Genomic DNA, 27,277 nt, shown 5'->3' with positions numbered 1-27,277 from the left:
TGAGGCTGTGCTTTAACAGACTCATCTATCCCCATTCACAGCACTTGTGTTTATTGATTTACTTATGACACATTAGCACTCAGGGACAAGCTAATAAAGGCCTCAAACAAGTGTACTGAGTGCTCCTGTTGTCTGACAAGTGACTCATTTCCAATGAAGGTAATAGAAAAGGGTTGTTTTTGGTTTTGTGTTTTTGTTTTTTGTTTTTGTAATATGCTATAAAATGGTATGGAAATATAATGATTTAATAGCTGAGTTAAGAGTTGATTCCATTCATGACTTTGGGCCATTTGTGTTTAGATTGTACATTCTTTTTTGGGGGGAGAGGGGTTCGAGACAGGGTTTCTCTGTGTAACAGGTCTATCCTGGAACTTGCTCTGTAGACTAGGCTGGCCTTGAATTTACAAAGATCCATCTGCCTCTGCCTCCCAAGTGCTGGGATTAAAGGCAGGTGCCACCACTGCCTGGCTAGATTGTACTTTTATTAAGATGTTTCAATAAATCCGAAAATTGTACCACTCCACCCAAACTAAAAGAATTAGATTTTTATATATCATTAACATCAGCCCATGAGATCATTTGCAAATAATCCCAGGAAGTGGATCACACTTCCTGTTTCTGAAAACCCTACAGTCTCCAGTCATACGTGGAAATATATCCTGCAAGATCTCTCATATACCATTAATTATAATCATTGGGCCAAGACATTGAGAGGTCTTTTTCATATAAAAATCTATACATGTTTACTAATTAATCTTTCACTTCTCTAATATCATGAACTATCTTTGAAACAAAACTCTAATGGGAGGGAAAAATCGATACTTATCCCTAAAATAGCCTACAGATTCACTTATGTCTTTTTCACCAGCTGCTCTCATCATAAAACTAATCAACTAGTCAACTCATCAATACAATGTTTCAGAGCAATCTATAGTTTCATTGGCTGTCATAAGCCTCCTTTGATTACAGTTGCTACTTATCAAATAGCAGTCACTGGATGTCTTAAACAGACCACCCAAACACATCATTGCCTCTCTTGCTCACATTGGTCTCACTCTAATACACACAGGGAACACTGTGAAGCTTGTAGCTTCTCAGAACTGAGAAGTACAAAGCAGAGAAGGCAAAATGAGCGCTGAGACAACCCCTCCACCTGAAGCACAGACAATAGCCTCTAGTCTTCCGTACACAGACCTCATTGCTGTAAGTCATACTGAACCAGTAGTCATCATCAATCCAGTCATGAAATTCCCTTTCCTGATTCACTTCTCCATTTTCATTGAACAATTTATTTGTTCATTGGTTCTAGTGAAATACATGATTCAAAAAACCCAAGACCAAGGTGTGTAAATCCTTCACTTTATCTTCAGTAGTTATCCTTGGTACTGTTCATTATCAGTCATCACTACATCTCAAATCCTATTTGAGAACTTATCATATTTAATACATAATAAAGTACAAAAATGGTTTAGAACAAGGGCCCCAAATCAAAATAAGACTTTAGTTACTCACAGGGGTGTTCCATGTGATCTCCATTCCAACACATTGTTAAGCAATCAGTGAGTCCATTTTGAAGAAGAAGCAGAGACCATAAAGAAAAGAAGAGTTCCCCATTAGTCTTTCTTTTTAGTCATCTGCTAACATAGACATGCCGTCCATTAATGTGCAACAAGATTTACTCATTTTCTACCAATATGAGCCTACATCTGACAAAAACCATTGACTGTCACTGGCAACTATCCACATCATCCCCAGCTGAAGGCACACCACAATAACTACTAGCCATCCATTCCAATCAGTGTCAGTATTCTTATTGTGCATTTAAACAACAAATAGTACTACTATTTTAAAAGAAGTCTAAGAGAGTAGTCTCTGGTAGGCTGTTCATGCCCCAGTGGATGCCCCAATCTAATGCACAAATGGGCAGCATTAATTAGACTCAATGAGTTATACTGTATTTTTTGTTTTTAAGGAATGATATGATGTTGGGAAGATGTGTTTAGGGGTCATAGGGGGAACTAAAAGGAGGGAGTTGGAGGTAGATATGACCTAGATGCATTGTATATATGTATGAAATTATTTAAAGATAAATTTTAAATGTTATTCTTTTTTAAAAGTATTTTTTATTCATGAACACGAAGGTAAGAATAAAGTCCTTGTATTTTCCTGAAAGCTGTCAACATGATCATGCCTTGAAGGCCCAAACATGAATTATTCATCTTTTCGGACTCACATGTGACCACCTCAACAATGGTTCTGGGTCATGACTCTTTCTTCACAGTCATCTACATCTGATTGCTATTTAACTTATTAATTCACTAATAACAATAAAATTGGAACTATGGATAAAAACTCAAAAGCAAGAACCTTAAATGTGCTTATCTTCTATACAGACAATCATTTGTTGTCTTAGATTCTTCTTCAACAAATCATCATACTACCTGTATTAATTAACCAGACCTCAGTATTTTGGGCTTATAACACACATCACCACAACTCATTAAACCTACATTACCATCATTGGTCCTGGTTGGGACCTCTTTATTCATACTAATTTACATGTGTTTATTAAACAAGTAATTTAATTCAATAGTCATAAATTAAAAAACTATTGTTCATGAAACCTAAGAGCAATAAGTATTCTTTATGCCTTTAGGATTCTCGGCTATACTCATATCATGTTCTCTAATTATCATCAATGAATTTATAAGTGTAATATTTCATGCTAATTCTATATTTATCATTTTCCACAGTTGGTCTTTTTGGGACTTCTTTAAACTTTTAATAATGTGATAAATGCTTCAAGAAAAACGCACAAGCTCATGAACATTAATTCTCACTCACATTGGTCTCTGTACTCTCCACACACGAACAAGCATGGCAGAGTCCTCTGTTAACTGGAAAGCACCCATCCTCAGAGAAAGAACAAAGAGTGTGAGAAAGACTATCCCTAAATAGTCCTTTTTAATCTTCTTCACTAATTAATTCATTCAGATATTTATTAAATTTTTGTGTCATAAGCACCTATATCAAAATGACCATCTTTATATGTGACTGCATTTTCGAGTATGACACATGTTCATAACATTAACCATTGTTTTTGAGTACACTGCCTATATGATCCTTAATAAAAAAAAACAAAAAACAAAAAACTTGGGCCTTTGGCCCATGCTTCTTCTTAAAATACATCAATATACACAGTTTACACTAATATTTGTGCTTCCTTGCATGAATTCATAGTAGGGCAAGGCTTTGATTTATTTACATATATATATATATATATTTATATATATATTACACACACACACACACACACACACATACACACACATATATATATATATATATATATATATATATATATATATATATATATATATGTTGATTAGTCTACAAGCAACTTACATAGATAAAATGAAGCATATAAACAGAAAAATGAACCAAGGTCCAGACCAGTCAGATGACCAATCTCTGGGACCCACATGGTAGAAGGAGAGAACTGATTCCCAGAAGTTGACCTCCACAGGTATATGCTATGGGACAAACTGTCCCGCTCTTTGCAAGACAAATAAATGTAACAAACAAGATCATTGTATATCCCTAACTCTCTTCCACAGGATCATTACGAAGACATGAATTAAACAAGCTCATGTCTGTCTTGAACCTTGGCCTCCCAGAGGCACAGACAATGCAGGAGACCTATGCCACTGAGTCACCACCATTGGTCTTGTTGTGAGTCTAACTTCATTCTCATCTAAAGTTGTTTATTGGGTGGGTCATTGATTTACTAATAATAAATGAATTAATCACAAAAGCTCAAGGATGTCACCCTGACACCCCTGCCATTTGTCTTGCGAATTAATCTCTAATTGAATAAGGCCCTCTGTATCAATTAACCTCATGGTTGACAATATCAGTGAATCAAGGTATTTTATACAACTCCTATCCATCCCTTGGACCATGTTTGTCTTTGAAGAATTATATTTCCTACTTATTTTAATGCTACAATGAATATATTAAAAACAAACAATCAAACCAAGAACTCTGTTATAGTGTAGAGAATGCTCCTACCCTCAGAGGCAATGGCGGGGACCAGAAACCTGAGGAACACAGAAGCCAGTTCGCAGTTCAGTCTAGGATGTCAAAAGCAAAACACAGTAAAAGGAGATTAAGACCATGGTCATTTATTGAGTTACTTACATGTATATGAATTTGAAGTAATATATGTTAATACTTATCTGACTTTGCCATGTATGTTACAGGCTTCATACTTCATCTGTATATTTTATGTCTGCTGTAGTAGTCACATATTTCTGTGTACAGTAAAAGAACATAGCTGCATAAAAACAATCTAAGAAAAAGGTCCCTTTGCATTCCTAACATCCATATGGAAGAGCCCTTTAAACACACATGATACATTTTATCCTGTCTTTACTGGACCTGACAGAATCAAACAGTGTACCCACTGTGTGATTCATATACCACCACCAGCAGCAGCAAACAGGGACCTATTCTAGTTATTCTCATTTAGTTAATTAGTTAATAAATCTCTAATGACTTTATAAAAAGTATCTATTAATTATAAAAACTCACTTAAAAAAGCCTTGATGTTTTCTCATGAGCTTCTTTGGGGAGGGGGCTAGTTTGAGTACACGTTCACACTGTTTTTGCTGCTATATGTGTACACTAAGAATGGGCACAGGCATACTCCTTTCTTGCTTACTGTGTACATTGAGTAATTGGACTTTCTTAAAGGCAGGGACTTATATAGCCCAGTGTAGCTCAACCTCACTACATAGTGAAGCAGACCTGATAAAATTGAGACATTTCTTCCACCTACCCAGGTACCTTTGAATCACTGTGCAATTACTGGGATGTACATTTCATAGTCTATTAAGAAGAACAAGACACCATTGAATGTCCATGAATCCAATGCTAGAATACCAGCCATCACTTAGTTTCTCTGCCATTACCATTAGCCATAAGAAATACCTCTGAACATTTGTACTTTGGACAGTTATCATTATTTATTAGCATTAATACTGTTAATAGTGTTCTCTTTCTCATTTTGATATAATTATATGATACTATGCCCCTTCATATTTATTTATTCATAATTATATATTATTCTTTATACTCTTAAAATCCTCACAATAAAAAACATACCTCTTTAACATGTCCAACCAAGTGTTTTGATTGTACATCCTCTTATTGATTTCCTGACTGCAAAATAATCAAAACCTGTGAAAAACAAACTCAGACAAGAGTCTTATGAAATCATGAATCTATCTATAGCATTCAATCTGGAGTGGGCAACAGCTCTAATTATTTTCCTCTGGGTTTTCAGTGTTCCAGATGCACTTTACCACCTATGAGGCACACCAGCAGTTATATTGATCCAGGGTTCAGGCTAATTCATTTCTTATTATCCAGCCTTGTTTACCAATTAACTCACTAGCTACCGGTGAATAATCAAAAGTCTACAGACTAATACACTTTAAACATTAATGAACCTTGGCTAGGTCTTTATCTATTTAGACAATCATCTGCTGCAATGATATATAACTCATTTGTGACCCATTAAGGTTCATATATGGACTAATAAATAATAATAAATAAATAAATAATAATAAATAATAAATAATAAATAATAAACCCCTTATATATACATTAAAACTCATATGAGCTGGGCGATGGTGGTGCACGCCTTTAATCCCAGCACTCAGGAGGCAGAGTCAGGAGGATCTCTGTGAGTTTGAGGCCAACCTGGTCTACAGAGTGAGTTCCAGGAAAGGCACAAAGCTACACAGAGAAACCCTGTCTCGAAAAACAAAACAAAACAAAACAAAACAAACAAACAAACAAAACCCCTCATATCAGTTTCTATGCTCCAAACCTGTAGAGTTACTTACATATCAACGGTTGAATCACTCACATATCAATGGTTGTAGATGAATCTCGAACTCAGCTCAAATGTGTCCTTTTCAAGGAACACAATGTAGAATACTTCATTTAAAAAATATGCCCCTGTCACTCTTAAGTCTTTGCTTGCTTGTTTATTTGATAATTTAAGTATTTACTATTTGATATTCATATTTTCTGGATAGAATGCACAAATATGTTGTTATTTATCATTATTGATAGGGTCATTAACAAGAAAGTGTATTTTGACCAATGACCAACTTCTTTTATAGTGCTAGGGATGGAACCAGTGCCTTGTGGACACTTAGCCAGTGCTTTCCCAATGACTGACCTTCATCTCCCTGTGGATAGAGACACATATGTACACTTTCCTTAGCCAAAAAGACAACACTCTTTGGCCATTTCTCTTTTTCTCCCATTAGTAAAAGAATTGCTTTTACTTTTCTTTTTAAAAATATTCAACATGCATATGATGTTTTTGGGTTGAATCCACCCCCATTCCACATGGACTTCACTATTCTCAACATCTTTTATCTTATGATGTGGTTTACACAATTAGGTCCACTCACTCATATTATTTATACATATTTCCATTGATCCTTCCATTCACTTTCAATAATTGTACTTCACACTTTTTTTAGTGATAGAAGAAATCATTTTTATTGAAAATATATTTTTCATACAATATTTTTCTATTACAGTATCCCCTCCACCAACACCTCCCAGACACCCACCCGAATCCATACTCATTCTTTCATTAGAAGAAAAGCATCTAAAGTGATGGGCAGGTGGAAGAGAAAAAAAAAAAAAACCAGAAGAATCACAAGAAACTAATACAGATGCTGAGGCACATGCATTCACATACATAGAAAACTCTTCAAAAATAAAATCAGAAACCATAATAGATAATCAAAATGTCCGTAGGGTAAAAAAAAAAGAAAAAAAGGAAAAAAAAAACCCAGCAAATCATTGCACGTTCCCAAAGCTTCCAAAAATGCCATGAAGTTCATTTTGTGCAGGCCATCTGAGCCAACACGTCTGAGCCAACACGTCATCTGAGGGTGTTTTATATATCAAGTGAGATTGCACTGGAGAAATGCAGTTTTTCCTTTGGGAGAGGTTATCAATTAGAGAGAGCTTCTGGGTTAGGGACATGGGGCTGTGTCTCTCAGCGCTGGGAGCTGATCTGGCTGAGACCTGTGCAGGCCTGTGCAAGTTGCCACAGTCTCTATGAGTTCATATTTGCATCAGTCCTGTTGTATCTAGAAGGCCTTGTTTCCTTGGTGTCTTCCATTCCCACTGGTTCGTACCATTTTTCCACCTCCTCTTCCAGAGGGTTCCCTGATCCCTGAAGAGAGGGATTTGATGGAGACATCTCAGTTAGAACTGAGTGTTCCAACATTAAAGGGAATACTTTTAAAAATATCAGATTCAGGTAAATGAGATGTTACTATTCTAATTAGTTTCAATGTGCCAACCACAGAGGCATCTACTTCTATCTTCACCACATTGATGAATAGGTTTACAAAAAAGGGGGCTTGAAAATATGCTGCTATGTCCTTGCTCGATTTGCTCCCTCATTCAGATGTCCTTTAGCTTTCCTAACCCCAGATGACTGTACATGTGAGCTCATCACTGCTATTCATTGGTCTATTTGTATTCATAATGATTCCTCCATGGACTACTTTCAATCATTAGCCAAAAAAAGAACATTCTTAAAGATTGTTTTTCTTTATTTCTTTGTTTCTGTGGTACTAAAGATAGAACCCAGGGCCTCACATCCAAGGCAAGGGTGCTACCACTGAGCTAGCAACTGCCCTTGTCCCCATGGCATCCTTAACTGGTTTCATTGTTTGTAATTTATGCTGATAGACTGTCTTCCTTCATGACATATTCATAATTGAATGATGCTTTACTAATGATATGAACATTTGTTTACTGACCCTATTTCTAATGTTAATATATAAAATTATAATGATAGAATAAAAGCAGATGAACACTACTCTTGTATCTCTTCACAAACTCACTAATAGAAAATTGAGTGGTAGTATCTCAACTTTCCTTTGATTTAGACTTTTGAGTCTAAGATATCTGGTATTCACCATGTATAAATTAAAGGGGGCAGTAACCAGGCATTTTTTTTATTGGTTCAGGTCAAACCTTGTACAATATTGTATATGAACATGGGTTTATGGTTGGTGACAACTGCCTTTTACTGACCATTCTAAGCATATCACGTATCTACATGCAATATCCTCTAGGAAAACATTTAAAAGGGGATGCTGTAATTATTACTCACAATTGTAGCTGGGATCCTAAAAACACAGGCATCCTTAGAACTCAGGAGCAGGCAGGATCCATCTATTGTTCTGGAGCTGGCCTTTCTGAGAAGTACAGAGAGACAAGAGAGGACTGAGATACTGTTCTGCCCATTCAGTTTCCCTATCAATTATCCAAACATGGTTACTTTCTTTTAAGAAACAGAAGAGCACCGAATTTTCTACTAATAAGCACATTGGCCATCACTTCTGTAATCCATGTCATCAGACAGAAGGAATGTATTGGGACTATTAATAAAAAGCTAACACTTCCAACATATAGTAGTAATGACTTCCATCCTCATTCTATAACTTTAGTAATAGTATGATGCCCCCTGACTTACATTTCTATCTTATGAATCTATTGATTCTTCAGGGATTTATTTGCAATATAGCCAAAATCCATTAACACTACCAACAAGGACATAATGTGTCCTCTATTCCCACATCTGTGTAGAGAGAACCACTTCTAAGAGTCAGTATGGACCTCAGACATCTAGAACTGTAATCATGAGGTATGACTCATAGGCTACCAGTGGTCATTGTTGACCCAAGATAGGTCTTCTCCATTTTCATTAATTTCTACATTTGTTTATTAACCATCTAAAATTTTCCTAATAACATTTAGGTGACTATTGATCACAAAAAATTAAGAATGAGATCCTTAAGCCACCCAGAGCATCTTTTCTTTGTTGTGCTCAATTATACAAGTATTGATTAATCAGCATAATGTTTGATGGTCATGATTATTTCATAGTCAGCCATAGTTGGCCCTAGTGGATTCTGAATGATGATTAATCTTAAAGAACCTCCCAAACTAAGTCAAAGGATTTTACCATACTCACATGAGTTTCTGTGTTCCTCACACACAGGGTAACTGTGGACTTGGTGACCAGAAGATGAATATCACTCAGAAACATCTATGCTGACAGTACAAAAAAGAAAAATTACAAAAAAAATTTTTCTATCCATTTATTCTTTGATTTCATCTTCCATTTTTAAGTCAATTGGGTAGTAACTATATTGTCATAGTTTGGTTTACTTGATAAAACAATAATAAATACTCAAGCCCTGAACAAAACAAGGACTCACCATTATTTGTGCTAAACGGATTGCTATTAGCTAGTAATACCACTAAGCCATTCATTTCTAAACAACATTATATTTTCCATGCTTATTACTATTTCTCAACTGGCATGATTCCCATGCTGAACAATGCTGAGCTGCTTGATTTTTATTTATATATTTGCATAAGGATTCTTTAATTGACCCAATTTTAAAAACAAAATGAAATCCAAATATTCAAAATATGAATAACATACTTGACCATACCTAACAAGTTGTCTAGAATAAAAACATACACACTAGATGCCTTAAGGTATGGAACTCAGACTTCCAGACCTGTTGTCATGATCCACGGCTCATACCCAACAAGATGTCATCACTGATCCAACCTTGGCCTCTAGTTTTTCTGATGAACTTACATCATTCTTTATTAGCTGGTTATTCTTTCACTAGTGAAAACCATATAATTATGAATCATGAAAAACAGCTATATATAGGCTGCTTCATGCCTTTATATCAATCTTAATTTCAAAATATTCATTAGCCAACCAAGTGTTTCATGGCCACATTGTATTTCTCACTGGGCCATGGGTCCTTGGATTCTATGTAATGCCTTTATGAAAATAGGACAAAGAGTTAAAATCAAGACAAGAATTTTGACTCACATTGGTCCCTATGCTCCATGAACCCGGTGATCAGTGTTGATAGCATCTATTCTGAGAGTATAAAATAAAACAAAATATGAAGGGATCCTTATTGTGTCTATATTCATTTGCATGTTATCTTTCATTTCATTAGTCATTCAATAAAGGCCAACTCAAAAAGAGCAAAATAGTGTATTTGGAAGTTTTTAATGTCATAATGCTTTGTCTGAGTAATTTTAACCTTACTGGTCTTAAGTTTATATATTATTGTTTCTAATTTTGTATTTTGTAGGGGTTTGCTAAGTGTATGTTTGTGTCTACATGTAGAGGTACTTCATTTTCTTTAGCTTAGGCATCAGTTAAACATGCTGTCAGAATAAATTACTTCGTTTGTATATATAGTAAGAATTCTAGCTACAGAATTATGACTTAATTGGTAAAAGACTTATGAAGGTATTTTTACCTAATTATAAAAGTAGAAAATTATTCATATCTGCAAATATAATCATGGATATAAGCTACTTGTTTTATGATGTGGACCTCAGACTCCCAGATCTATAGTCATGATCCACAACTCATATGGCACCAGTGGTCACTGTTGAGCAATTGACTAAAAGTACTATTGAAATATTATGAATCATAAATATCTCAGGACAAGATCCACAACTTTATTTGAAAGCTACTCTGATTCTTTAGACATGATGAAGATCTAATTTCATTGCATCTTTATTTGACAATTGTATTTTCAATGTTGTGCTTCATGCACATGACATATTTTCCCTTTGGACATGGATGCTCTTCCAGGATAGTAAGAAGTCTTATATCAATACAAGAACATCCATTAAAAGTAACACAAACCAACAGAAGAACACTTAATGTACTCACACTGTATTTATATTATGAACCCAAGGAGCTAATCATGAAGATCACAACCAAAGGAGAATGTGTACATCAACTTTGGGGGAAATCCATCCCTAGAGTACAAAGCAGAAGAGAATATAAAAAGATTGACACTCTGTGCACTCATCCATACACTCTGTTACTTGCCTTACTACCCATCTCTCATCTCATCTCTTAGCACTCATTTAATTATGTGTGACATGGTGATATGTTCTTTATGGGGGAAAAATTAGACATGGTTGTCACCCTACCAAGAACATAGACTATAATTCATGTGGTATCTTCAGACATGCTGTAAGAATAAACGATTATATTCAGTCCTATTAGCCCCCTCTGTATGGAATTCTGTCTAATTAAAACATGCCAATAGACATGCCAAAATGGTTGAGGAAAACCCATGAGGCCTCAAGCCTACACAAAGAATAGCAAACAACTAAAGAATTCTGAGATTGGAAGAAATAGTCTTCAGGGAAGAGCACACCAATTGTTCTCCAATACTAAAAGGTCAACCCTGAAAATATGAGTAATGGCATATAAACTGAGCAGATTATATTTATGATTGTGTGTGTATGTATATGTGTGTGTATGTACATGTAATGTATATGCATATAACAACATGAATTTGAGTAAAGCCAAAGAGAGGTATATGAGAATTAGAGGAAAGGAAGAGAAGGGAAAATGATATAATTAGATTATAATTAAAACAATTTTTAAATGTCTTAACAAGTCACTTTTTTTTATTAAGTGTAAGACTGGATTATCTGCTACTAGGTTTATGGGTATAAGCTACATAATTGATGATGTGGACCTCAGACTAAGACTTGAAGTCACGATCCGACTCATAAGCTACCCACGGTCATCATTGATCCAACATCATCCCTCCTCTTCTCTATGAATTTCCATGTTTGTTGAATGATAGCTCATTATTACTTTTGAAATAATCATTGTTCGCAAATATCTGAGGCAAGATCCCTGAATACACTTCAGGACTTCTCAGTATCTTGTGCGACATTTTTGTGTATCTATTTGGTAATACAATCTTAGTTGGGCATAAATTTTTTAAACATTGTTTTTCACCCATATGCCAGGCTAACAGTTTGGCCATGGGTATGCTTGTAGATAACAAGAAGCATGTTATCAATACAACAAATAGTCTGTAAATAAATATTGACCATACTCACATTGTATCTATCCTATGAACACAAACAGCAGATCAAGAAGCTCATGACCAAGGAACAATGTGTAAAATCAGCTTGGGGGTAGCTGTTCTGAGGGCACAAATCAAAAAGATTACAAAAAGATTGATATACTCACTACATAGCAATGTAACCTATTCACTTACATTACCCCTTTCTTTTATCCCTAGGTAAGTGTGCAATACACTATGATGCATTTTTCTTGAGAAAACAAATGGCCAAGGCTCTGAAGCAACAAAAGACATGGCCTACAATTTTAGGTCATCTGGCATCCTCAGTCATCATGTCTGAATGAACTACTGTGTTCAGTATATACTTTAGTACCCTTGCTGTTAAATAATACCTTGATTAGAAAAAACAGCTTATCAATTAATTTTTATTTATATTTTTATGAAATTATAAAAGTAGAATCTTTGTAACATCTGTCAGTAGGAACATGGGTATAAATTAGATCTTTCATGATGTGGACCTCAGACTTCTAGACCTGTAGTCAAGACGCATGATCATATACAACCAATGTTCATCATTGAGACAACACCAGCCCTCCTCTTCTCTATTAATTTATAAACATTTAATAATGAAATTTATACTACTGAGATTATTATGAATCACAAAAATCCAAGGGTAAGATTCTTAAATATACTTCAATGTTCTTTTGACATCATGAGAAGGCCTTTTGTTACACATTCTAAATTTGACAAAATTTGTTAAATGATGTATTTTGCACACATGAATACTGAACATATTCATATTTACCCTATGAATATAAACAGGGGCCCACAAAACCCATGACCAAGGGAGAACATGTAAAAATCACTTTGGCGTATCCATTCTGAGATTACAAAGCAGAACAGAAGTTTTCCTATCCATTTGTTCTGTGTTCTTAAAACCACCCTCTTCTAACCATTCCTTTAAATATGCAATACACAATTTTGAGTTCTTTCTGAGAAAGTAAATAGCTGTGGCTCTGAACCTACAAATAATATCCCCTAAAATTTTACTGAAATGGCATGGCATCTTCAATCATCAATTCTGAATGAGTTACTATTGCTGTATATATATATTTAATGATCTTTTTGTACAACTATGCCTTGATTAGAAAATCAAGTGGTGGTGGCCCTGGACTTTAATCCCAGCACTTGAATGGCAGAAGCAATAGGAATTATTGTGGGTTTGAGGCCAGCCTAGTCTGTAGAGTAAGTTCCAAGATAGTCAGGGCTGCATATAGAAAACCTGTCTCAAAAAACAAACAAAAAAATAATTTAGGGGGTAGGGAGGGTGGTGTGTTTGAAGATAAGGTTTCTCTGTGTAGTCCTGGCTGTCCTGGAACTCACTTAGTAAATTAGGTTTGCTTCCAACTCAGAGATCCACCCGCCTCTGCCTCCTGCATGCTGCTATTAAGGACATGTGCCACTATGCCTGAACCATAATTATTTTTATTGCCATTTTGTCTAATTTAAAAAGGAGGTTAAGCTGGGCGGTGGTGGTGCACACCTTTAATCCCAGCACTCAGGAGGCAGAGCCAGGCAGATTTCTGTGAGTTAGAGGCAAGCCTGGTCGACAAAGCGAGTTCCAGGAAAGGCACAAAGCTACACATAGGAATCCTGTCTCAAAAAAAAAAAAAAACAAAAAAAAGTAGGTTATTATTCATATCACTAAGATCATAAGTATATATTAGGTATTTTGTGATGTGGACCTCAGACTCCCAGACCTGTAGCCGTGATACACAACTCATATGAAAGCATTCGCCATCATTGACTCTACATTACCTCTCTTTTTTATGTTTATTTTATTAAGCAATCTATCACTAGCATTATTAAGATGATTATGAATCACAAAAATCTAAAGACTAGAGCCTTAAGTACACTTTAAAGCTCCTTGGGTTCTTTTGACATAATGAGTGTCTCTTTCATTACACTTTCCTAATTTAATAAAGTTTGTTAAATATTGGGTTTCATGGACAAGCTATATTAACCCTTTGGTCACAGCTGCTCTTTTAGGATGATAATGAGAACTTCATCCAAACAGGAACAGACATTAAAAGCAACACAAACCAACACACGAACACTGAATATACTCACACTGTGTCTACATAACGAGCCCAAAGAGCTGATCAGGAAGCCCCAAACCAAAGGAGAATGTGTAAATCAAGTTTTGGGGGAAATCCATCCTAAGTACAAAGCAGAAGAGAATATGAAAATATTGACATTCTGTCCACTCATCCATACACTCTGTTTACTTGTCTTACCCATCTCTTATCACTCAAGTGAAAACAAACATTACAGAGGCTTTGAGCCTACTGACAACATTGTCTATGATTTTACTTCATGTGGCTTCCTTAGTCATTCTGACTGAATGAAGTATTGTATTTTGCATGTATTATTATACACACATTCTGGAGTTAGGTTTTAATTGAAATGTATGTTGACAATTTATTTGTATTTACATTTTTGTCCACTTATTACAGTAGGCTATCATTCACATTTTCTACCAGGTCATGGGGGTAAAGTAGATATTTTAGGATGTGGACCTCAGACTCCCAGACCTGTAGTCACAATCCACAACTCATATGGCACCAGTGTTTGTCACAGATCCAGCATCAGCTCCTCTTTTCTTGATTAATTTCTGCATTTTTATTGAGTGAGGGATAATTAAAAATCATAAAAATCTGAAGACAAGATCCATAAGCATACTTCAGGATCTCTTGTTATGCTGAGAATCTATTTTGTTACATATTCTTAAATGGACAAAGTTTAAGAAACACTGTGCTTCATCTACTTATAATGTTAGCCATTTGGCCATGGTTGCTCTTCTAGAGGGGAAGCATTTCATTAAGTCAGTGGACAGTCTTTAAAAGTAATCCAAACCAATATATGACCATTGACTATATTCACTCGGCAAATCAGCTTTAGGGAATGCATTCTGGGAATAAAAGCAGAAGATAATATAAAAAGATTGATATTCTATATACTTATGCATACATTGTGTTATCCTTCTCTCTTATTACTTACATAAGTGTTTATTACTGTTTGATGTGTTCCTTTGAAGCAATCAAATGGCCACAGCCTCTACCATGAACACTGCCAATGATTTTAGATTATATGCTATACTAAATCAAGAATATGAATGAACTTCTCTGTTTGGCACTATATTTAGTATTTTGCTGTGGAAATTATAACTGAATTGGAAATTTACTAAATCAGTTTGTTTATATTTTATCTAACTGTAAAAGTATACTATTCCTAACATCTGTTACTAAGATCATGTGTATATGCTATTTTATGACGTGGATCTCAGACTCCCAGACCTGTAGTCACTAACCACAATTCATATGGCACCAGTATTCATCAGTGATCCAACATTAACCCTCTTCTTTTAAATTATTTATGCATTTTTGTTGAACAATTGATCACTAGTACTATTGAAATAATTATTAATCACAAAAACTAATGATATGATTATTGAGTATACTTAAGAGCTCCTCAGGATTTTGCAATGTTGAGTATCTATTTTATTTTACACTCATAATTTGACTAAATATTATTAAATACTGAGTTCATGCACATTGCATATTAATCATTTGGCAATGACTGCTCATGTCAAATGATAAGCAGTCTTTATCAATACAGGAACAGTCACTAAAAGCAATATGAATGAACACATGAACACGGACTATACTTACACTCTGTCTATATTATGAGCCCAAAGACATGACCATGAAGCTCAAGACCAATGAATTATAGAGAAATCGGCTTGGGTTTCCATTCTGAGAGTATAAAGCAGAGGAGAGTATAAAAAGATTGACATTCCGTCTGCTTTCAATACCTGTCTCCTCTTACCACTCATCCGACAATGCAATACCAGTTTACGTGTCCTTTTTGAGAAAACAAGTAGCCAAGGCTCTGACGCGACCTAGAATAGTGCCTGTAATTTTAGCTCACGTGGCATAATCTGTCATCAAGTTTGATGGAACTACTATGTTTGAAATGTATTATTAGTACTCTTCCTGAACAATTATGCCTTGATTTTAATAAAATGCATTACCAATTTACTTTTATTTATATTTTATCTAATTGCTAAAGTAAACTATTCTTAACATCTATTACTAAAAGCATGCTAGATATTTTATGATGTGGAACTCAGACTTCCAGACCTGTAGTCATGATCCATGACTCATACGCAAGAAGAGGTCATCATTGATCCAACATCAGCCCTCCACTTCTCTAATAATTCATATGTGTTGATTGAGGAATTGATCACTAGTACTACTGAAATTATTATGAAATAAAAATATAAGGACAAGATCTTTAAATATACTTCAGAGTTCCTTGAGATCTTTTGCCATGGTGAATCTCTTTTGTGACATATTCTTCATTACCAAAAATGTTTTGTGTGCCATGTACCTGCCATATTAACCCTTTAGTGACAAATGCTCTTCTCGGACAGTGCAAAACTTTGCAAAGCACACAAAGCTAACAGAAGAACAATGACTATACTCACACTGTGTCTATATTGCAAGCACAAAGAGCTGATCAAGAAGCTTACAACCAAGGAAGAGTGTGTAAATCAGCCTGCAGGTGTTCATTCTGGCTGTACAAAGCAGAAGAAATTTTAAAGAGATTGATATTAGTTCACTCATCCAAACATTATGTCTGTGTGTCTTTCCCCTTTCTTTTAAATTCTCATTTAAGTGTCATTATGCTATTTCTTGTTCTTCTTCACAAAACAAATGGCAGTGCCTCTAACCCTACCAAGAACATCGGCTTTAAATATAGTTGATTAGGCAATCTCAACTATACTATTAGAAAAACTGCTTTGTTTTAGTATATATGATTAGTAGTTGTCAGGTAGAACCATGTCAACTTTAAAAATGCCTTACCAACTTACTTATTTGTTATATAATTGAATAAGTAGACTATTACTCATATCTGCTTCTGGGATGTGATACATAATCTACACATTTTATGATGTGGACCTCAGACTTCCAGACCTGTACTCATGATCCACAAATCATATGCCACCCATGGTCAGCATTGATCCATCATCAACCCTCTCCATCTCTATTAATATCTATACTATTATTGAGCAATTGGTCAAAAATGTACTATTAAGATAATTATGAATCACAAAAATTCTAAGGAAAATATCCTTTTGTAGATATCAAACATCTACAAGGTCTTTTACCCTCTTGAGCATTTGTTTAACTTTAAATTTTTAATCTGGTAAATGTTGTTAAGCACACTATTTCACACAGAAGCTTAATTTACCAATTGGAAAAGGTTGTTCTTCTGGAGGATGAGCAGTAGTTCAACAATAGTGTATGTAGTCTTTAAAAATAAACAAAGCCAAGGCATGTACATTGACTACACACCACCGTGTCTGTCTTAGGACCACAATGACCAGAGCAGGAATCTCACAACCAAGGAAGAATATATACATCAGCTTGGGGTTATCCATTCTAAGAGTACAAAGCAGAAGAGAATACAAAAAGATTGATATTCACTTGATTTATCCATGCATTATGCCTCCTATAGTGATATTTTATTTGTATTGAAATGTGATTTTATTTGTATGTTAATAAAGTTGCCTTGGGGTCAGAGCAAGCCATAGCAGAAGCTGGGCAGTGTTGGTGCATGCCTTTAATCCCAGCACTTGGGAGGCAGAGCTAGGCGGATCTCTGTGTGTTCAAGGATACAGCCAGCATCGTGACACACACCTTTAATCTCAATACCAACCATAGAAGACCTGGAGGTCTGTACAGACAGGCAGTGATGAGGAGGTCATGTGGCTGGGTTTACAATCAATGAGAAAGCAGAACAGAAATTCTATATAAAAGACAGGACATAGGAAGTAGCTCTCTTTTGGAGAGGAAAGACAGAGCAGCAATGAAGGGTAAAGTTTTCAGCTCTCAGTTATTGCTCTGACCTCTTGGCTTTTAACTCTGCAGTTGGATCTGTGTTTCTTATTTAACAAGATGGTAACACCTACAGCCTACTTTAAATTACTCCTCTCCATATCAGTCCTCTATGTATATAATACATTATCTTGTGTTCTTTTTAGGAAAACAAACAGCTATGGCACTGACCCTCCCAAGAACATCATTTATAGTTTCAATTGATATGGCATGGTATTCTCAGCTGTCAAATCCAAAGGAACTAATGTTTGGTATTCATTTTAATACTATTGTTGTAAAATTATGTCTTGACTAAAAAATGATTTTCAAATTTATTTTTTATAATATTTTATCTAATTATAAAAGGAAACTACTACTAACACCTGTGATTAAGGTAATGGGTATATACTAGGCATTTTATGATATGGACCTCAGACTTCAAGACCTACAGGCACAACCAACAATGCATGCAACAACAGTGGTCATCATTAACCTAACATCACCCCTCCACTTCTTTTTGATTTATGAACAATTGACCACTAATACTAATGAGATCATCACAATAATCTGATACATCACAATAATCTAAGGACAAGATCCTTGAGTATGTTCCAGAGTTTCCAAGGATCTTTTGCCATGGTTAGTGTCCATTTTGTAATACACTCTTCATCTTGAAAAAAGTTTTAAACATTATGTTTCACTCACATGCCATATTAACCCTTTGATGATGGCTGTTCTTCTCAGATAGTAAGTGGGTTTTTTTAAAATCAGTATATGCAACATCACTAAAAACAACATGAACCAACACATCCATGCCCTCTACTTGCGTGCCTTGCTCCTTTCTTCTTATCCTTCATACAAGGATATATTACACGAATATGTCTGTTTCTTGAGAAAACAAATATCCATGGCTCTGACACCCCATGAACATGCTTTAATTATGGTTCATGTGACATCATTAGTCATATATTGATATATATAATTAGGACTCTTCCTGTGAAGTTATGTCTTAACTGGAATATATGCTACAAAATTGTATTATATTTTAAACTAATGGTAAGCATAGACCATTACTCATAATTGCTGCCAAAGATTATGGTAGAAACAAAAAATATGATGTGGACCTCAGACTCCCAGACCTGTACTCATGATCCATGAATCATACGCCACCACTGGTCATCATCGATCCAATACCGGCCTTCCTCTTTTCTATTAATTTCTATGTGGTTTTGAGTAATTATTCATAATATTGAGATAATTATGAATCACAAAAATCTAATGACAAGGTCTTTGAACATAATTCAGACCTCTGTAGAATCATTTGTCCTATTGAATTAATAAATTAACATTTATACAATCTTAATTTGGCAAAATTTTGTTAAACATTGTGCTTCACACAATTGCCATGTTTATCATTTTGCCAAGATTGCTCCTCCATATTACATGTAGTGCTCCACCAGTACAGTGAGCAATCTATAAGTGACATAAACCAAGACAAGAACACTGACAATACTCACATGCTGTCTATCCTACAAACACAAGAGGCTAGATCATGAGGTTCAGTTCCAAATCAGATAGCATAAAATCAGCTTGCAGGATATCCATTCTGAAAGTGTAGAACAAAAGAGTTTATAAAAAGATCAACATTCTATTCTCTTATCCATGCAAGCTATCTGCTTCTCTTGCCCATTTCTTCTTATCCCTCATCTAAGTATTCATTACTCTATGAGATTTTTTCTTAAGAAAACAGATGGCCATAGATATGCCCCTACCAAAAACATTGCTACAATTTTACTTTATGTGACATCCTAGTCATCATTGGTGAATATACTACTGGATTTTGGTATGTGTAGGTTATACTTTTATGGAATGATGTCTTGATTGGAAAATGACTTACTAATATTTATTTACATCATATTATATTACATTATAATAATATTTATATTAATCTAATTATACAAGTAGACTATTCCTTACATCTGTCACTAAGATCATGGATAATACACTAGCTATTTTATGATGTGAACTTCAGACTCTCAGACCTGTAGTCATGATCCACAACTCATACAACACCCTCAGGCATCACTGATCCAACATCAGCCCTCCTTTTCCTTACAAATTTACATTTATTAAGCAATTGATCATTAGTACAATTGAGATAATTGAGTCACAATAAAGCTAAGTATGAAATTCTCGATTATACCATCCTAGGATCACTTGCAGAGGTGAGTGACTCTTTCATTACACATTGTCAATTTGGCAAAATTTTTAGACATTGTGTTTCATCCACATGCCAGATGATGAGTAGTCCTTTGTGAATTCAGGAACAGTCATTAAAAGCAACACAACTCAAGAAAAGAACACAGCATCTACTCACACAATCTTTATCTTTCATACATGAACAGTGAACTTCAAACTTCAGGACTAAGAAAGAATATGTAAAACAGCTTAGAGGTATCCATTCTGAGAGTATAAAGCAGAAGAAATTATAAAAAGATTGGCATTCTGTTTACTTATCCATGCATTTTGACACTTCTCTTGCTCATTCATTCTTATCATCCCTTATCTAAGTATTCATTACTCTATGGTGTACTCTACTTAAGAAAACCAATGGCCAAGCCTTTGGCCCCACCATGAACATTGCCAATGATTAAAGTTCATGAGGTATCCAAAGTCATAATGTCTGAATGAACTACTCATCAGTATATACATTTAGCATTATTGTGATGGGATTATTAGAAAAAGATTTCTAAATTTGTTTTTATTTCTATTCTACCTAATTATCCCTCTCACTAAGATAATAATATACACTAGACAGTGATGTGAACCTCAGACTCCCAGACCTGTAGTCACAATCTATGACTCATACAGCACCCATGGTCATCATTGATCCAACATCAGCCTTCCTCTTCTCTATTAATTTAGGCACACTTATTGACCAATTGATCACTTAGTACTACTGAGACAATTTTACCTCACACAAAAAAATTCTAAGGACAAGACCCTTAAGTATAATACAGAGTTCCTCCATATCTTTTGCAATGATAAGGACATTTTTCATTACATATCATTAATTGGACAACATTTTATCTAATATTGTGTTTCAAACACATACCACATTCAGCATTTGCCATGGTTGCTCTTATCAGTACGGGAAATGGCCTTTTGAAGCATCATGAATGGACATCAGAATGCAGACTGTATTCACACTGTGTCTATTTTACTGTCTGAAACAGCTCATTATGAGGCTCACGACCAAGGGAGAGTGTGAAAATCAGCTTGGATGTGGAATCCATTCTAAGTACAACACAGAAGAGATCATTTTAAAAATGACATTTTGTTTACTCACTCATGCAATCTGCTTGCATGAATTAATATCTCTTTTTAATACAAACCTAAATATGTATGATACTGTGATATGCTCTATTAAGAATAAAAACACTGAACATAGCTCTGACAATACAAAGAAGATTGTTTATAATTTTACTTCATGTGGAATCCTCAGTCATCCTGTCTTCATGAGCAACTGTGTTCATGAATATATTATCAGTACATTTAATAATATATTTACTAATACATTTTTAGAACATTCACTGTGGAAATATTTTCCCAAACATATTTGTATTTTATATATTTGAGTATTTTATCTGCATGCATGTATGTGTATCGAATGGGTATGATGTCTACAAAGGCCATAAGAAGGTAACAGATTCTCTAGAACTAGAGTTACAGGCAGTTGTGAGATGCCATACTGGTGATGGAACCCAACATGGGTCATATGCAAGAGCAGCTATTCTTCTACCTACTGAGCCATCTCTCAAGCCCTATAATTATTTTTTTTAGTTGGAAAGTATATTACCAATTAGTTTTGTTAATATTTGTGTCTAATTATAAAAGACTGTTCCAAGCATCTGTCACTAAGGTTATAGGTATAGATTAGATCTTTTAGGATGTGGACTTTAGAGTCCTAGACCTATAGTTATGATCCACGACACATTATGGCACCCATGGTAATCTTTGATCCAATACCAATCCTTAAAATCTACTATTTTAATTTCTATATTTGTTTCTTGACTAACCCATCATTTTACATGTAGAGTACTGTGACTTGCAAGGGCCTAAGAATGATAACTTTATGCAAGCTTCATAGCCACGCATGTGACCTATTGTTGCATTTCCAGAGTGATTGTTACTTTTGTACATACTAAGCAAGATTCTACCAGCAATGCTGAATTTATCAATCAGCTGTTACACCATTTAATGACATAAAAATTAGTCTATATGCTCTGGATACATAGACCTTGGGAACAACAAAGAATGCAACAGTGCCCTGGGGGCATTTATTCTGAGATTGCAAAGCAGAACAGATTAAAATATATGCATTGCACTTGATCACTTTTACATTTCTCTTTCAATGTCATGAATCTTGAAGGAGTTAAATTCTGGGGAGATCTTTTGTCTTGTTTTCTTTTTCTTTGCAGTCAACAGTAAATGACACTGAACATGCACCAAGTCCTAACAAGCAGTTACATACATTCTTTTTCTGTACATTTCACCCAAGTTTTAACAATCATTTTATGGTACTGTACTAGTTTTTTGGTCAACATGATACAACCTATACTCAATTGGGAAGAAGGAACCACAAATAAGTTAATGGTCTCATCAAATTAGCCTATGAGCAAGTCTGTGGTGCATTTTTGTGATGAATGATTGCTGGCAGAAAGCTGAGCTGGAGATGCTGCCATTCTGGGCAGGTGCTCTTGGGGACAACTAGAAAGCAGACTAAGAAATTTATAAAGAACAAGTTGAGTTGCTCCATTTTCTCTGCTTCACTAAATGCTTCTAGGTTTCTGCCTTGGATTCTTCCCTGACATTCTTTGACAAAAGACTACAAGGTGTAAGATTATATTAAACAACCTTCTCCTGAGTTACCCTTGGTCATATTAATAGATGCTCTAAGTAAGATACTTTGCACATATTTGTAGAATTTCTGTCATGTGTTTATTTTCCTAACTGACAATGAATAACAACACTGTCATTACTATGTGGTGCAATAATTCCTTCAGTAGTCTGAGGTAAAAAATACAGTGAAAATTAATTAACACAAATATCCTTGACTGTGCCTAACATATGTACCTAGAACCCATGTATAAATACAGGCTTTAGGATGTAGACTTCATACAAACAGACCAGTATTAGCGGTCCATAATGAAAATGGCAAAAGGGTCATCATGTATCTGACATGACCCCTACACGTTTTTTTTTTTTTATTTCTATTTTGTAATAATCATTAGATCAGCAGGATTTACATATGCCTACACTGACATTCTTAAAATGTTTTCAGAGCTGTCTATGGGACTTTTGGTCATTCAGTGTGCTATCATAGCCATACTAAATTTACACATATTAATAAAATTTGTCAAATGTTGCATCTGTCGTTAACCAGGGTGTCATACTTGAGTTATATGTAACTCATTTAACAATAAGTAAAATCATTCACAGTGACACAAGAACATAAACTCCATTTCCATAGTCTGCTATACTTACAAGACCCAAGGCTAGCCATGAACGCCATGAATATCACATAGAGTTGAAAAATAAAACAGATTATGCATGTAATTACATTCTATGACATTTGCGTTCTTTCTTTTATATTTTACCAAGCTAATTATATGAAAGCATGATAATTTCTTCTGAGTCTCCTCCACTTATTTACAATGGACTTCTGAAATTTGACATATATTCTTAATAACCTTCAGGACATGATTTTCTTAATTTGAGACTACTGTGTCCTCTTTTATATATATTTTAGATCAATTATAAAAATAAAAATTCATGAAGATGAATATCAAGATAACATAATATACCACTGTGGATATCTATCTCACAGATGAACACTACATATGTTCTGATCTGAAGCCCAGAACTACAGTCATGATGCACTGATGGTATACCGGAAGTGATCCCACTTATCCAACACTGCCCCATTCCTTCTCACTCATATTCTATATTTGTATTACCTAATTATCTGTCTCTGACAATGTTTACATAACAATTAATCACAAAATCCTAGCATAGGATCCTGATGTTTGAAGCTATTGAAAAGATCTTGTGCCACCCTGACAATCTTCTCTCTTAATTTTGGAAATCTTCATCGATGTGAGTTTTGTATGTGGTGTTGGTAAAAACTTATAGTTGGCCTGACAGGAGCCTCTGCAAGCCTTTACTGAGAAAGGAATGTCCTTGAAAGGTCATGTAAACCAAGAAAAGAGCTTGGACTCCACTTACTTCAGTTCCCTTGATCCATATGCAAGAGGACATGGCAACCCTGGATCTCGCAGTCCAGCAATCATGTGTTACCCAGCATACATCCATGGAGTACACAGCCAGGAAGATAATAAAAACATTGATATTTTTCAAATTATTTCTAGAATAATCCTTTCACTATTTGTTATTTAGGTTTTACATTGTTATGATAGTGTCTTTACAAATCAAGTAAGATTCAAAATTAAGGTCTTGACCCTAACTGGGGCGTAATCCATTAATGATATTTCATATATGAACTTGGATAAAGTTTATATACATTTCATGCCAATTATTTCTTAACAGACTTTCATAGTATCCACAAATAGTAGTAGCATTTGTGGTAAAATATTTATTTACTAGTTGATCAATGATTCAAAAATTTATCCTCATTTTTTGTGTAAATATTTATAAAATGTTTCAATGATATACAAAGAAAATAGATGAAATAACCTGATGCTAATGACCACTATGTGCACCAAATGCCTAACTTTTATTCCCTTGCTAAGTGGGGCACATAGGATGTGTTATGATGTCAACCTCAGACATTTTTTGTAGTCATCGTCCATGACTTATATCGCCAGCGGGAATGTCATCATCGGTATGTGTCAGCTTTCTATTTCTCTACTAATGTGTGCATGTTTTTTTGTTTAACATGTTAATTCAGACACAATAGAAGTGCCTCTGATATTTTGTTCTTGAGAAGAACAAATCCTTTGCTCAGATACATTCAACACTCTATAATACCATAGAGCATTCCTCTGAGCAAAACAAGAAAATAATACTGAATATTACTCACACAAGTATGGGGTCTTCATGTAAACACCAAGAGTAAGTGTAGAGCTTATGTATTTGGCCCAGTGTTTCAAGGAGACTGACACCATTCCTTCTGAGGCATGAGCACTGTGGATGATGAAAATTTCATGACTTAACTAATGTAAGCTTTGTAAACTTTTCTGTAAACAATTGTGACTCTGTATAAATAGCTAATAAAATTTAAGTCTTTTTAATAAAGATTTAGGAAATTCATAATGTCAATCTTTCAACCCTTTAAGTATTAAAGCAAAGACCCAAAATGGCCCATGAAGCCAGCAGCTAGGAGCACAGATTTCAGGAAGTAGGACTCAGAGTGACAAGCACCAACTCCCTGATTACCTGAGCTTTACAGGTGTTTGTGTGTCCAGTCTATGGAATGCATACCAGTACAAAGACAGTAATATTAAAAGAATGGATACATACAGAGGCTAAGTCCATACTCAGATTTTTTTAGCCAAGTCGGGCTCAAATAACATTCATTGGGACTAACCTCGTGTTCGCTGTACCCAAAGCTCACTGGCAAAGCCAGTGAGTCACTAACAGTGTGAGAAGTATTACCTTTGCTACAACTGTACACCAGATAAAACCTCAACAACCAAGACTGTCTGTCTTAACAACTGTCTTAACAACCAAGTGTCTGTCTAGCTACACATCCCCACGGCAGGGAGAATGAACTCTTCTGCGTGAAACTAGGTAGAAGGCAAGTAGATCCTGACTCAGTCTCCACAGCTGTCTGCCTAATGTAAATATGCAAGGAGCCATCTGGATGCATATGGAATTTTATAGTGATATTTTATTTGTATAGAAATGTGATTTATTTGTATATTAATAAAGTTTCCTTGGAGTCAGAGCAAGCCAGAGCAGAAGCTGGGTGGTAATGGTGGACGCCTTTAATCCCAGCACTTGGGAGTCAGAGGTAGGCAGGATCGCTGTGTGTTCAAGGATACAGCCTGCATGGCAACACATGCCTTTAATCTCAATACCAACCATAGAAGACCTGGAGGTCTGTATGACAAGGAGCAAAGAGGAGGTCATGTGGCTGGATTTACAACCAATGAGAAGGCAGGACATAAACTCATATAAAAGATAGGATACAGGAAGTAGCTCTCTTGTGGAGAGGAAAGACAGAGCAGCAGTGAAGTGTAAGGTTTGCAGTTCACAGCTACTGCACTGACCTCCAGGCTTTTAACTGCAATTGGCTCTGTGTTTCTTATTTAATAAGACAGTTACATCTACAGGATTCCTTATCCCTGAAACCTCAAGGAGACAGCACAGAAGTGGTATCATACTATAGTGTGTCTAAAAAAATGAATACAACCACCTTGTAAAAAGATGAGTGGTTCAGTTGAATTGGTGTTCTAAAGAATCTGGGACTGGACTAAACATCCACCGGTTTTGCAACAGCAGATCATCACTAGCATTGACTTTGGTGACAAAAATTGAGATAACAATACCATTTTCATGTATTTGTTACAGAACCAATACAACTGTGATTCAACAGAAAAAGTACAATATAGATAGATAGAAAGAGAGATACATATATACATGCATATATTAATGATGGATTTATATTTTGAAGATAGATAGAAGACAGATACACAGACGTAAAAACAGATACAGATAAAAACTAGGAATCAAGTATATTATTAAATATGCTTTAGAGAAATGCTTAAGTATGCTTTAGATCAATACTTTGATTCAGTGTGTCATCAGCATTATTTTCATCTTAATGATATTAAGAAAATCTGTCCATGATATTTTGAATCACTCATCAACTGGATGTGTCATTTTTGAACAATGTGTAATTATTTAAGAATGAGGAGAAGCAGTCAGATAAACAGAAGAACATAAACTGTACTTACGTGGTCAGCGTGCTCCCAAGGCCCTAGGCTAGCCGTAGACATCATCATCCAGACGGAAGGGCAACTCAGGAATATCCAGAGAGATGAAAAGAAGAATGGATTATAAACAAAATCATGTTCTGTACAATGACCCTTGCCTTGTGTCTCTTTTATTTCACTCATCTAAAAATTTAAAACTAAGATACATTCTTCTTGATACAGTACACAGGAGACCCGGATCTAACCTTCACTAGAATTTTGACAACCATTTTATCTATTTATTTTTATTTTTTTAATTTAAAAGGGTTTTTTTTGTTTACTTTTGATACCAACCACAATTCCCTCTCCCCACTCTGCTCCCACCCACCCTCCATCTCTC

At 35.1% G+C, this 27,277-nt stretch overlaps 1 long non-coding RNA gene, 13 other non-coding genes and 1 pseudogene across 24 annotated transcripts; all 15 read right to left on the bottom strand.

Moving 5' to 3' along the window:
- Positions 1-7,239: 7,239 nt before the first annotated feature.
- LOC118595237 lies at positions 7,240-27,215 on the bottom strand. Of its 11 annotated transcripts, none has more exons than XR_004946500.1 (14): positions 26,920-27,215; positions 24,227-25,144; positions 21,054-21,235; positions 20,316-20,401; positions 19,456-19,544; positions 17,313-17,503; positions 16,546-16,635; positions 14,127-14,215; positions 12,031-12,117; positions 10,835-10,923; positions 9,971-10,021; positions 9,086-9,165; positions 8,222-8,306; positions 7,240-7,270 (listed from the first exon to the last, which is right to left on the bottom strand). It is a non-coding gene; the product is annotated as an uncharacterized LOC118595237 (long non-coding RNA). The 11 variants fall into 11 exon arrangements; XR_004946501.1 differs by having other exon boundaries at positions 9,086-9,160; XR_004946502.1 differs by having other exon boundaries at positions 9,971-10,016.
- LOC118595903 lies at positions 8,722-8,793 on the bottom strand. The gene has a single exon (XR_004946595.1). It is a non-coding gene; the product is annotated as a small nucleolar RNA SNORD113/SNORD114 family (small nucleolar RNA).
- Positions 9,621-9,692, bottom strand: LOC118595904. The gene has a single exon (XR_004946596.1). It is a non-coding gene; the product is annotated as a small nucleolar RNA SNORD113/SNORD114 family (small nucleolar RNA).
- LOC118595914 lies at positions 10,484-10,555 on the bottom strand. The gene has a single exon (XR_004946604.1). It is a non-coding gene; the product is annotated as a small nucleolar RNA SNORD113/SNORD114 family (small nucleolar RNA).
- On the bottom strand, positions 11,652-11,719 carry LOC118595919 (annotated as a pseudogene).
- On the bottom strand, positions 12,509-12,579 carry LOC118595918. The gene has a single exon (XR_004946607.1). It is a non-coding gene; the product is annotated as a small nucleolar RNA SNORD113/SNORD114 family (small nucleolar RNA).
- On the bottom strand, positions 13,736-13,807 carry LOC118595926. The gene has a single exon (XR_004946612.1). It is a non-coding gene; the product is annotated as a small nucleolar RNA SNORD113/SNORD114 family (small nucleolar RNA).
- On the bottom strand, positions 14,570-14,641 carry LOC118595905. The gene has a single exon (XR_004946597.1). It is a non-coding gene; the product is annotated as a small nucleolar RNA SNORD113/SNORD114 family (small nucleolar RNA).
- On the bottom strand, positions 15,332-15,403 carry LOC118595901. Its single transcript, XR_004946593.1, has one exon. It is a non-coding gene; the product is annotated as a small nucleolar RNA SNORD113/SNORD114 family (small nucleolar RNA).
- Positions 16,178-16,249, bottom strand: LOC118595898. The gene has a single exon (XR_004946590.1). It is a non-coding gene; the product is annotated as a small nucleolar RNA SNORD113/SNORD114 family (small nucleolar RNA).
- LOC118595899 lies at positions 17,015-17,086 on the bottom strand. Its single transcript, XR_004946591.1, has one exon. It is a non-coding gene; the product is annotated as a small nucleolar RNA SNORD113/SNORD114 family (small nucleolar RNA).
- Positions 18,363-18,434, bottom strand: LOC118595928. Its single transcript, XR_004946613.1, has one exon. It is a non-coding gene; the product is annotated as a small nucleolar RNA SNORD113/SNORD114 family (small nucleolar RNA).
- LOC118595896 lies at positions 19,057-19,128 on the bottom strand. The gene has a single exon (XR_004946588.1). It is a non-coding gene; the product is annotated as a small nucleolar RNA SNORD113/SNORD114 family (small nucleolar RNA).
- Positions 19,960-20,031, bottom strand: LOC118595909. Its single transcript, XR_004946601.1, has one exon. It is a non-coding gene; the product is annotated as a small nucleolar RNA SNORD113/SNORD114 family (small nucleolar RNA).
- On the bottom strand, positions 20,761-20,832 carry LOC118595900. Its single transcript, XR_004946592.1, has one exon. It is a non-coding gene; the product is annotated as a small nucleolar RNA SNORD113/SNORD114 family (small nucleolar RNA).
- Positions 27,216-27,277: the final 62 nt, after the last annotated feature.

The sequence above is a fragment of the Onychomys torridus genome, chromosome 14, assembly GCF_903995425.1.
Source record: "Onychomys torridus chromosome 14, mOncTor1.1, whole genome shotgun sequence".
In the NCBI taxonomy this organism is placed as follows: Eukaryota; Metazoa; Chordata; class Mammalia; order Rodentia; family Cricetidae; genus Onychomys; species Onychomys torridus.
Note: the sequence above shows the minus strand (reverse complement) of the source record. Positions and strands in the feature narration are given on the sequence as shown.